Raw genomic sequence first — 13,165 nt, 5'->3', positions numbered from 1 at the left:
ATTACTATAGTATGCAAGAGCGCCGATTTCTCTGTAAATTTGGGGGGGGGCATTCAGATGCAGAAGGTATATATATGAAGATTTTAAGACAAATTGCATTCAAATTATACCAAATATTGCATACTCATAAATAAAATAGGGGCCACATGAGCTTTGGGGGGCCCCCTCGGTCCCCCCAAGATCGGCGCTCTTGATGATATGTTTATTATATATGCATACCTTTCTCTTCCTGAAAACTAGTCTGGTACATTAGATTATTCGGATTGAAAACACAATAACACAAACAACCATGAAATAGAAGTGTATGTACGCAGTTTATTGAAATTGATAGTATAGCACACTGAGTTATTCAGATTGAAAACAACAAAAGCTAAGTTATAAATTTAGAAATTCATATGCAATTTATATGACTTGTTTTCAGTTGTTACTGAATGGTGGTTCATTCTAGATATATTTGCTTTATACTTTTTGGCAGATATGCACATTCTAATATTGTAGTTAACTACCTCTTGTTAATGAGCTAGAAGTGTTTCCCTCCGAGCAAAAAATGTTTTGAGAAAATCTTGAGGGAATTCATATCTCAAAACCTCCGCTACCTTTTGACATGCAGTCAGGTACCAATAAATGACAATTGAGCTTTAACCTTGAGAATTTTCCGAAATTACTAAAGCTTCCCATTGATGAAAGGAGCCGATATAGCTAATGGTTTTACCAAAACAGACAGGGTAAACAAATACGTACAACCATTTCCTGAATTCCTGTACGTGCTTTTTCTTATTCACATCTTCCTTCACCACCCTTTTATGAGGGTAGTATTCTGGCCATTAACCTCCAAGAACAAATCGTGCGAATCTATGCTTCTTTGTGTGCAGTCACAAATACAGAACATCTGCCTCTCATATGGGAATTCGAAAGAGTTAAGAAAAATAACAAAACTGTATTTTTCGTGGCCAAGATACGCAGGTAAATTTATCATTATCATCATAGGGTAAGCATTGCTTCAGTGTGGCCAACTTCCAAGATAAACAGGTGGCCAACTTATAGAGTAGTAAGTAACGAATGTCTTATGGGAAAATGCAGGTTGAAGACGAACTAGGCCAAGATAAGCAGGTGGCCAACTTAGAGAGGTGGCCAAGTTGACAGGTTTCACTGTAATAATGGAATTGTAAAGGTAAAAGACACAAAACATTGAAATGATTACGGAAATAAAAATAGCTATTCTTTATAATTTCTTGGACGCTGAACAATAAAATGACACTGATAATATGCTCCTAGCTGAGATTTAGTGGTAATTGCATAATTTACCTTTTGCATATAACGCTATTATAATGAAATTGTAAAGGTAAAAGTCACCAAACTTTGAATTGATTACGTAAATAGAAATATCCGTCCCTTATATTTTTTTGGGCGCTGAACACGAAAAACATAATAAATACGTGTTTCGAATTCAGATTTAGTATTAATTACACAATTTACATTTTGCATATAGTGCTATCATAATGAAACTGTAAAGGTAAAAGTAACAAACATTAACATAATTACGGAAATAAAGATAGCTGTCCCCTATAAATGTTTGGACAATGAATATGAATATCAGAACTATAACGTTCTCCTAGCACAATATCGGTGCAAGAACACTCTTAATATTTTGTATACAGTATAGCGCTACAGGATAACAACTGTGTTGGTAAAAGTTACCTAAAGTATCTGTTTTAAACACGCCATTTGTTTCTTGTGGGGAACATCTGCAGCATCTCTTGAAATCATCCAGCAGAAATTGAAACTGACCACTTTCCTTTGTAATGTTGTTCCATCGCATAAATGTCCTGGTGAAATCGCTCTCATTGCTCATCACTGAAAGATCCACAATTCACTGAAAAGATATCAAGGTGGGAATGGAGGAAGTTCATTTTGAGTGATATATTGCACCCAAGTTTCTCGTAGCCAGATAGTAATTCTTCTACTAATTCTTTGTAATTTTCAGCTGCCCAAGAATCTGGTTCAAACATTGCGGGAAAATGTGACGCAGGAGCTCATCAGCACTGAGAATAGATTCAAACACCTCGTCTAGCAACAGCTTGCGTATTTGCGGACCAATAAAGACTCCCTGCTTAATCTTTTCTGTACTTAAACGCGGAAACTTGGGTGCACAAGTATGTTAATGCACGTTTACTCCTGTTTATGGCCTTCACAAATGCCTTCAGGAGTCCAAGTTTGATGTGCAATGGTGGTAGCACAATGCTTTCTGGGTTCACAAGAGGTAGATTTGAAATGTGTTTTATTTATTTATTTATTTATTTTATTTTTTATTTTTTATTTTTTTTTGCGTGGGAATAAAGCTATTCGCCAAGGCCATTCCTTTTGAGTGTAATGGACATTCTTTCGACGACTATCCCACTCACATAAACAACTGTACTTTGTAGAGCAACTCTGTAGACCAAGCAAAATGGCCATTACCTTAATATCACCACTAACTAACCACTTATGTCCACGATATGTTATAAGCTACAGAACGCGTTCCAACATAGGATAACTTTCTTTATCTAGGGGTGCATAGGCAACAGGGGTTGATGCTGATACCTCCTTACTGTTGTACAGGAGCACAGCCTTAAGGCTTGTTTCGGAGGCGTCTATAAACAGTATCCAATCTTCTACTTTGTACGGAATGTTAAGTTTCTGCATCAAACCTGGAGCATCATTACAAAATACTAACTCATCGGTGCAGCAGAAATATTTTGCAATTTGACGATCGCGTAGAGTTGATATCCTAACTGTATTCTCCAGAAGATTTCACTGCTGTAACCTAGATGCTAAGAGCAAAGCTTTATTGTTTGGCAGTTCCAAATCTCTAATCAGGTCATGAAGCTCCGCTTGTGTGAATCGATGTGGTTCAGGATAGTTGGATTTCGGCTCAAATGAAGAATCAGTGTCACTGGTATGTGGAGCAGGTTCACCTTCACTTTCATTCTCTGTATCACTTTCCGCCGAAATGGTATAGGGACCGGGATCGGGAATAGGCAATCCTTCTCCATGGACCACTGAACGAATGACAGATGGAATCACTGGGTATTCGATTTTCCTCTTCTTCTTCGTATTTATACCATTCTTCAAGCAGGGTAGCATGAAAAAGTAGCAGTCTGTACTATGGTTTGTCGGTTCACGCTAAATGGCGGGCACAGCAAAGCGCATGGAAACGTTCTTCCCATGTATCCAGATATTGAGAGTAGATTAACAACTCATACAAGAAATGTGGGGAGCCCATGATTTATCCAGGCCTCCAACACGACACCCAAAAAATAGTAAATATGCTCTTCGCACTCCAGCAGTCAATGGCCGCTTCCTGGAACCACGAATCGCGTCCGTATTGTCCGTTTACTGTAGCTTGGCGCTATGTTTTGACACAAAACCTGGCCAGCGAATCTTAGCAGTCCTTCCCCTACTTTCCCCTTATAGCAGTGGTAACAGTGGCACTAACTCATCAATTTTAGCACTAGTAGGGTTTGGTATTTGCAAGTTGCGTAAATTTCGAAAGAGTTTACTTCTTCTCTAATCAGGACCGTAGCTTGTGTGGGGCAGGGGAGGGGTAACTGCCCCCCAGGGAGGTTCCCCGCCGTTCGAAGGGGTCCATTTGGAGACAAAATTTTCTTAATCCATATACAATACGAACATGAAATTATAAATGAAGCATCAAACAGTTTCACTACATTACATAAAGCAGCACACAAAAGGTAAATAAAACAAAAGTGAGCCGTGTGCCCACTTCAGTAAGAAACGTCTATTATTAGGGGCCCTAGAAATAACATTTATTCGTATGGCTTTGAGATTTGTCAATATTGTCCCCTTAATTAATTTGTCATGTATGGAACAGGCCCAGGGGCGTAAGTAACGGCCCCGCAGACCTTATCGTGAGGGAGGGCCCACAGGCTCCGGGGGAGGGGGATAAATAGTAAGAAAAAGATAGAAAGAGGGGGCCCAAGAATGAGAAAAACAACTTTTTCTAGGAGGCCCAAATACAGGTATTAATATTTGTCCCTCCCCCCAGAAAAAATCTAAGTTACGGCGCTGTCTCTAATGTGAATTTATAGGTACAATTCTGCTAATAGTTAACTATATCAGGTTGATCTCTTTAAACCTTGGACCGTGGAAAGAAACAATCTTACAGGAGGATAGTATTCATATTTTAAGAAGGTGGGGAAAGGAGAGCGAGGATGAGAAAGATGAGAAGAAAGAAAGAAAGAGAATGAAAAAACACTTCTACATTTACTTCATAATGAATTTATGCACATATAAACGAAAAAGGGATGTCGGAACCCTCCACCATAATATTTGTGGAAGTGTTGGCAACATAATATTCTAAAGGAATATATTTCCGGCCAATTCTGGGGCCTCGGTGTTTGGCCCAATTCTGGCCTTGCAGCAGTAGCGGATCCAGGGGGGCGATCGTGGCGATTGCTCTCCCCAGAAAAGGAAACTTTCTTATTTTATATATTTAAATAAAACCCAATCCCAGAGTTTGAAGCTCTTTAAAGTAGCTCTAAGTAGCAGTATTAAAACCCACCGCCCCCAAGAAATCCGTCCTGGATCCGCCCTGCCTTACAGAAGCTACCATCTAGGCATTCATCTCGTGGGACTGAGAAAAACCTTAATAAGGAAGACCGGCCAGAGCCGGGTTCATGCCCACGCTCGATCTACCTATTTTAATGCCTTTTTTGTGTTGCATAGTGTCTGGTAAGGGTACTCAAACAGGGCAAATGTGTACAGCTTTAAAATGTTTAAATGTTAAAATTCGCTTTATACTGTACTTTGAACACGTAATTCAATGTGTATTATATTCTTCTTACAGCAGCATGGTTTATTTCCTAATACTTTAAGTCTATGGTTGTTAGTATTTATAATTATTGCATCATACTAATCCTTCTCAAAGCTCGTTCAACTAGTATGAAATTCTACACTTAGCAGTTTGCAACATTGCAAACCTTCACCAACAGGCAATATGTGTCGAGAATATTTCCACCTATACTCGCATCGAAATTCCCAGCCCTTGTTTACAATCAGTACAATATGTTTCTGCCGCCTTATCATGAAAACAACGCTGTCCAGCGAACCTAACGGTCTTCGCTTCCTCTGTTTATTGTTTACAACTCAAACTGCCATCTTCCAATATTGCCAGGCGTACAAGGTTTTCGCACACTTTCGAACAAGAGCACTTGTACAAAATTGAGTGTGCATTATATGTAAGATTGTATTACATAATAACTAACTCGATTTGTCATAACGTTAATATCTCACTCATCTCAAAAGCAGCAATTTATATAGTAATAGCACTTGGTCCATGACTGTGCAGAAGTAGGTACATTCGGTTCGGCGATTCATGTGCCTGGCAACCATGAATTAACCATGTAGGGGTGAGAAGCAAGGTTTTGGCGCTCGCACTACAATTGTTGTTTGTAAACAATTTTCCATCCTAGAGTGAACGGACAATACATATGTAGCACACATTGACCACCGAATTTTTACAAACGCGGGCCATTGCTGCACTTTCCTTGATTCACTGACACTTCGCAATGAAAACAATAACAGCGATAATGTCCTCACTTACTACTTTCAAACTGCTGGTTCAACAGTAACACAAACAATCTGCCAAACTACTGCTTGAAGCACGCCACGAATACGGTTACAGACGTTAACTGGAGCTAGTTGCAACTTGCAACCATTGCCCCACGTGACTCATGAGACTCTCGCACTAGCTGTTGATAACGTACAACGTTGCCAATTCGAATATGCAGCAAATACTTGTCAAGAACGACACTTTGTACCGTGTAAAACAATAATTTCAAATCATGTACTTAATGTCCCATGGCGTTATGTGTAAAATATAAAACGCTAATTACTCAGAAACATGAGCCAGGAGGGAATTTTAACTGCGATTTTCGCGTTCTGTGGCCAACGGCTACTATCGTTCCTGTATAAATAAACGTGAAAAATGCTGAACAGTGAAGTATAATGCAGTGGGTGTGTACTTCAAGCTTGCCGAATTCTGAGTTTAAAATGTATTAATTGAGAAAAGGAAATACATTAACAACTATTATTGCTTGTAATATTTGTGAGACCCTTAGAAAAGTTTGCCATCGCTAAGGAGTGGCACCAAATGGTGCCACATGCGCTACAGTTAGCAAGCAATCAATGACATACAAAATCCAGTGAGATATTATTAATATTATGCAAGAATAGAGAGATGCTTTACTAGACGAGTAGTTCTTATATAAGATATTGTATGGGATCTGTTCCAATATATTTAATCAGCCGTTCCCTGGCTATACCAGGTTAAGCAACGATGTTCTAGTGAATGATTTCAGCGAGACGATGATTGCCGCGTAATTTAATTTTGGACCTCTTCTCCTTCGATACAACTGTCCTTCTCCTTCGATACAAATTTACATATGTCCATTGAGTGTCACACTGACTGTGAGTTCGATAGCATGTTATGGTTAAGATGAGTGTTATTACTGAAACCAAAAGAGCGGACAAAAAATCATATATTAAACATGAGCATGGAGATGCACCGCGAATTCTTCCAAAAATCCCCTTGTATTGAACGATTTGTGGCGTCTTACTCACTTAAGTTCCCAGAATTGCATTAGGAGTATATCTGAAAGGAATCGCTATGATTTACAATACAACATAATCAGAGTCGTAAAAGACATCCCAAAGACATCCCAACTGTTTTGTTTAATTTTAATCATGTCCTCTAATGTTAATAATGTTGTATATTAAAACTCCAAATTTCGAAATTTTGTGTCAAACTTAATTTTATTTTGTGGAAAATGTGTAATTTTGGAAATATCCCTTAATAATGATACAATGACTTGTATTGATAACATTTCAAAATGTTAAATATTTCATTAACTCAAGTAATATTTATGGTATTTTGTATTTAAATTCATTACAAAATATATTTTCTCAAAATTGACAAAATTCGAATTGAAAGTATTCTAAAATAATATTATTAATGGTTTAATATTTTAAAATTCGTACCGAAATTATTAAATTTATTATTAATAGTATTATAAAATCATTTTTTTATTTTGTCATCATAAACAATTTCCGTATTTGGTGGTTAATTCTCATTGGTTGCCCTTTTGTCAAGGGAATTTAGTTATAAAGTCTTTTTTTCTTAATATTTACTATTGTGGATAGTCCTTGTTGCCAAGACAACAGTTGTCATAAATAAGCAGTCTTTCTTTCTTTTTGTTGTCAAGTAAATCTTTGAGCGTCTATAACCTCTACCTTTGTTGGTTGTTTTTCATTCTACTTAGTATTCCTATTTGCCGACCGATTGTTACCCATTCTCCGACCGATTGTTACCCATTCTAACTCATTACACTGGACGGCAGTGGCGCGATTGGGCGTTAAAAGTGGTGGGCAAGACATAATTTGAATATTTGTATATCAATGTTAGTTCTCCTGGTTGTTTTTTACACATTGTTTGACGAAATTTTAATAATTCTGGGTTGTATAACTAATAGGATACTATCTTTTTCAGCTCAAATACTGTATATCATATTTCATACTTTATTAAGTAAAATGGCAGGAGCAAGTAGGTAATAGCCCTTTGTACTTTTAACCAACGAAAGTGTAAGAAGAGATTTGATTCCTTGCTTATGAACATCTTAAAATTCTGTGTGGAAAATAATATGATCAGATTATTTAATAACAAATTTGGAAAACAAATAAATAGAAAGGATAATATTAATTATAGTAATGAATAATGACATTTTAAGAACTGTCTCTTTTTCTCTTTCGCGAATCAGTTTCAAAGCGACTGACTAACATATCGAGCTCTTGTGGGAAGAAAATAATGTACGCTGGAATTGTTGCATTCCAATAGGTTAATTTTTGGGCCATTTTCCGTGGCGATTAAAACGCAATTCCTGTAGCTTTCTTAACTCCACGGGAGGATAAAATAACCCATACTCACTCAACGGCAATTATTATATGGCACCATTTTTTCTATGAATCAGTAATATTTACAAACACTTTGTTTCCAAATGAAATTACATATTTTAAGGGGTCACTTCAAAAAAGTGGGGAGCAACTACACCCTCTTGCCCCCGTAATCGCTGCCCCTGCTCGGCGGATTGTGAAGTCAGTTCATTGCCTCCTTGAGTGGAAGTACCAGCTGTGAAAATCGTTCATCGAAAAATCGAACGTCATGGAAATTATACACCTTCATATGCAGTAATACGTTATATACCTATGTAGAATGTGTCTACTCCATGTACAATATAATTATAGAGCGTGGAGTACGTAACGAAGCATTGGACGGAAGTTGATTTCACATTTTGGAAGCTCTTTACATGTTGTCGCCATCATCTGTAATTTTGAAGATGAGTTCGACGGTGGCAGTTCGTTAGTGACAACATTCGAGTGCATATCGTGTTTCTGTGGCGGTGTGTAGAGGAAGGGCGTCAATTGGGGCTTTCTTCAGACACATACTACACTTACACGTATCTTCTTTGTATATACATGGCCGTTAGAAAATTACTAGCTGAATGTTGGCAGCAAAAAGAGAAGAAATGAATTTGAAAAAAAAAAAAAGTTTTCAACATATAAAAACCAGTGTTCAAAAATTACAATAGGAGAGACCAACGAAATGCCCGGAACTTCATTAAACACACCTATGGAAAGCTTTCAAATGTTATACATTAAATATGTTGAAATGTTAAATGACTGATGTATTCATTCTGTGTGAATAACCATGTCTCCACATTGAAAATCAAAGTGATAGCGGAAGGGGTCCAGAAGGTACGTAAAAAAATGTAAAATTTACAGAAGAAATGCAATATGAAAGTACTTTGACCTAACATGACCTAACCAAACCTAAACTAACCTAATAATAATTGAAATAAGCGAAATTCTGTCATATTTTCGAAAATTATTCTGAACCCCTATACTAACATAGTCCAGTATAAACTAACCATACTTAACCTAAACTAACCTAATGTGAACAGAAACTACCGTTGTTGCAACATGTTTTCAAGAAAAAGTAGCTGGACTCCTTCTGTTAAACGTTGTCCGTAACATCTACACGAAACGTGGGATAAAAGAAAAAAACAGTTTCGGTCCATGGGTGCAACAAAACTTGTCAATTTTGGGATCTCCTTTGGTGTCTGCTTTACCTTCTCTTTACACAATGACTCATTGTAATTTAGTTAGTGCTATATGTAGCCAAGAAAAAATTAATAGCGATCAAATTCCAAAAAGTTATAAAAAATGTATACATTCGTTTTCTTCCTTTGGAAGAGACTGTAATATAAACTGAATTTTCCAGTTAACTATGCTTCTTGTATTTGACAAATAAGCGTATTTATCAAGTAAATGAAACATTCTACAAATTTCATCGATGCAAATCAGATATAGTTGATTCTGCTTGAATTCTCGTCTATGAAAGTTGTCTCTATCGACATGCTCTTAAATTTAGAAACGATACCTGGAAAACTTTCCTGATATTTCTGAACCTGAAAATCATGGTTTGACACTTGACGAGAGTGGACATTAATTGCTCAATGGATAACTGGATTATAAGCTCCAAAACCTGTCTTGAATCTTTTAAGATTCTCTTGTTGACGTTCCTGTAGACTAACTAGTAGTTTCTATTTGGTTAATAACTGAAAGTGCACACCTGCCTGTAAGCTCATCGACTGTGACAACCTACCTTAAACAAGAACTCAGGAGTATACGATTAAGAAAGAGATTAGGTTTTCAGTGAAGAGAACTAAAATTTGCAAGTTATTGTATATTCCTTCAAGTTAACTTTACATTTTATGGGAGTAATATGAAAAATAGTTTAATGTCATGCTACGTGTTATATCCAGAATAGGAGAATTTCTTGTAAAAATTTGGTTTTGATTAAGTTGTCCTCTGGCCTCCGTGCACCTCTGAATGTTCAAATTCAGATGTTTTCGGCTGTTTTACTGTTAGAATATTCACAAAGACGTCAAACGAAAGCAAACTAATTTCTCCTTTTTTTTTTTTTTTTTGCTGAGGTACTTTCTTTTTCACAAAATGTGTATTTGTTACGGATATTAAAAGTTAAATAGAACTTACAAGAATGGGAAATTCAATTTTTATTATTGTCTTCAAACTGTTGAAGATACAGCAAAAACAAGGATCTTATAAAATAGATGATCTGCCCATATTTATCTTCATCCTATTAAATCAATGAAGCCAAAAACAACCTATAATCTGTCTGATTGGCTACTCTCGTTTATGCCATCGTCTGATTGGCTACTTTCGTTTCCGCCATGATTGTTAGCTCAAAACATTGCGATCCTATTGGGCGGAGTGGGCAGAATACGGGTGGCGAAACTGTGACGTATGGCTTCAAGAGGTAAGGGCAGATCCTCTATTTTCCAAGATCCTTCGCAAAAAAGGATAAATTTTGTTGCAAATATAACAATCTTCTTCTATTTCTTTAAAAGAGAGTGTTTATAGTTGAAAGCTGAGATACTGCCAGTTATGTGAATAGAAAGGTGTCATCTTTAATTTGATGCCATCTTGGAAAGTTACCGTTCTGAGACGGCTATCATGGTTTTTCGTGTTACTTAGTCATCAATAGAATTATGGTTTGAAGGACATTTTGCACCTCAAATCTTCTCTCATCCAATAGACTCTTCTGTGTCTGCACTCACAGCTTCCATCTGTTTCTCTTTCTTTACGACAGCACAAGAAAACAGAAACAAATGTAATGGATCGTGATCGCAGATCTTGACTTCGTGGAAAAGGAATGGAATTACCTTTACTCTCCACAGTAAATAGATAACTTAGTGGCAAGTATGTATGGCTACAACAATAAGGAGGCAGACGTATACATGTTCTGTAGGCGTAGTAGCAGGGGCACCTAGTCGGATGTATAAGTTGCCCGGGGTCATAGGCGAACTTCGTTACGAGTGAAGATACACAGAAATCGAAAGAAAGGATAGTTTTTGGAAATAGATAATTTTTCAATTTAAAATGGTAGAATTTTTCCAATCACACCAACCATTTGAGCTCCACACTGGTAAACAGATCAATGTTAAATAAAAAAAAAGTACAACGTTGCCATGTCAGTAGGCTGTTCCCTTGGGCCCTCACCATACCAGCAAAGAACATGCTTTAGAAACGGATTCGAAGCGTTCTCACACAACAGTGTGCTCGTTTGCCGAGTCATTTCTGTGCGCCCTTACGTCCCGTTCGAAACCGAAGGGTTCGTAAACTATGGTTCACTATATTTCAAGGAATGTTCATTTAGCAAAGAATCTAATGTCGCACGTTATAAAATAAAATTAAGAATTAAAATTATAAAATAAAAATAAGAGTCTTCTACAAAGACATCCTCACAGGCTTCCTCTTTCCTTTCAAAGCCTTCGAAACGAATTGTGTACGAACAACTTAAAAGGGATTGACGACGACCTAAATTTGTTGAATTTGATTATTACTAACAACGAGACTTGGATTTTTATCTACGACCCGGAAACAAAGTAACAATCGATGCAACGGAAATGCTCCGGCTCCACCTGACCTAAAAAATCTGGAATGTCAAAGTTCAAATTTAATGGAACGTTACTAATATTTCTTGACATTCGTAGGATAGTGACAATATATTGGGTTCCTAAAGGAAAAACTGCAAATCAACATTACTACTTTCAGGTGTTGGTGAAATTTTGTGAAAACGTTCGAAAAAATACCCTAGTTGTGGAAAGTGAATGGATTTTACATCAGGACAATGCACTCGCCCATAAGGTACTATCTGTTAGAGGTTTGCCGGGCCGGAATTTTAAGCCCTGGCCCGGCCCGGCCTGTGAATTTATAATGTGAGTCGCAACCCGAGTCCGAAATATGTTTTAGCATTTAGGCCCGAGCCCCGCCCGAATAAGCCCGAATAAAGAAACTTAATAACTCAAAATTGTATTTCTATTTACAGCAATTAGAGGTTTAATTTTGCAGTTGTGCGTTAAAAGTTCTCCAGAAAGAATGGTGCAATAAATATCGTTGTAAAGTATATTTACATAGCTAGGCCCGAAAAGGCCCGAGAAATATGGTTGTATATTTAGAACTTTAAGGCCCATGCCTATATGCTTTTGTAGGTCCGAGTCCGTTCCGTGCAGACAGCAATTGTTGGCTGCAAAAGATCATCGTGGTGTTAGAACCCCCGCTGTACTCACCTGATTTGGCACCTTGTGACTTTCTTTGTTCGCGAAAACAAATCTCACTCAAAGGAACACATTTTATTTTCGTTAGTGAGTTGAAAAAATGGAAAATACTGAAAATCCTTACAGAAGATAACTTCTTGGGATGTTACAAACAGTAGTAGCATCGAATGAAGATATGCGTTGAAGGAGACGGCGTGTGTGTAAGAAAACAGTGTTATGTGTTGACGAAGATGTGTGTTATTACTTTGAGGATAACATGACCGACAAGGCTCTGAGTTATTACTTACATTCTGTTTTCATGTAAGTATATTCCATCCTCGTATATTCCATCTTAACTCTAATCTCTCTGCCAAAACCAGAAGTGACAGAAATGAGTCATTTTTAGCTTTAACGTTACAGTGAAATCTGTAGCATAGCGAGAAGAGACTTTCTGCCATCAATTAAGTATGCTAAGAAGATATCCAATCTCCACTGAAACCTGTGTATTATGACTGGAAGTAGCAACAATCAACTACTTTCGGCTTTAGTGCTGATCACAATAAAATAAAAATAAAAATAGATGGAAAAGCGGTTTTCTCTGCTTAATTAAGCGTTTGAAAAATAGATTCCACCTCTACTCTAATTTCCCTACTATATCCGAAACTGGCAGAAAACAAACACTTACGATTTTAACATTGATCATTATTTAGTAACAGATAGCGAGAAGCGGTTTCTGCAAACATGCGCCCCAAGAATATATTCCATCTATAGTATAATCTTTCCATTAATACTGCAAATGAACGATCATCTTCTTCCAGTTTAAACGTTGATCACATAGAATAAAAACTATAATAGATAGTGAGAAGTATTTCATCTTCACTCTAAGAAGTATCTCTACTAAAATGAGAATTGTCGGCGACAACCACTTCCGGTAGTAACAGGAGTGTCATAGAGTGTAAACGGTAACAGACAGCGAAAAGCGGCTTCGTGTAATC

This window comes from Thermobia domestica, chromosome 3 (genome assembly GCF_964235325.1).
Source record: "Thermobia domestica chromosome 3, izTheDome1.hap1.1, whole genome shotgun sequence".
NCBI classification, from domain to species: Eukaryota; Metazoa; Arthropoda; class Insecta; order Zygentoma; family Lepismatidae; genus Thermobia; species Thermobia domestica.
This window is presented reverse-complemented; position numbering follows the sequence as displayed.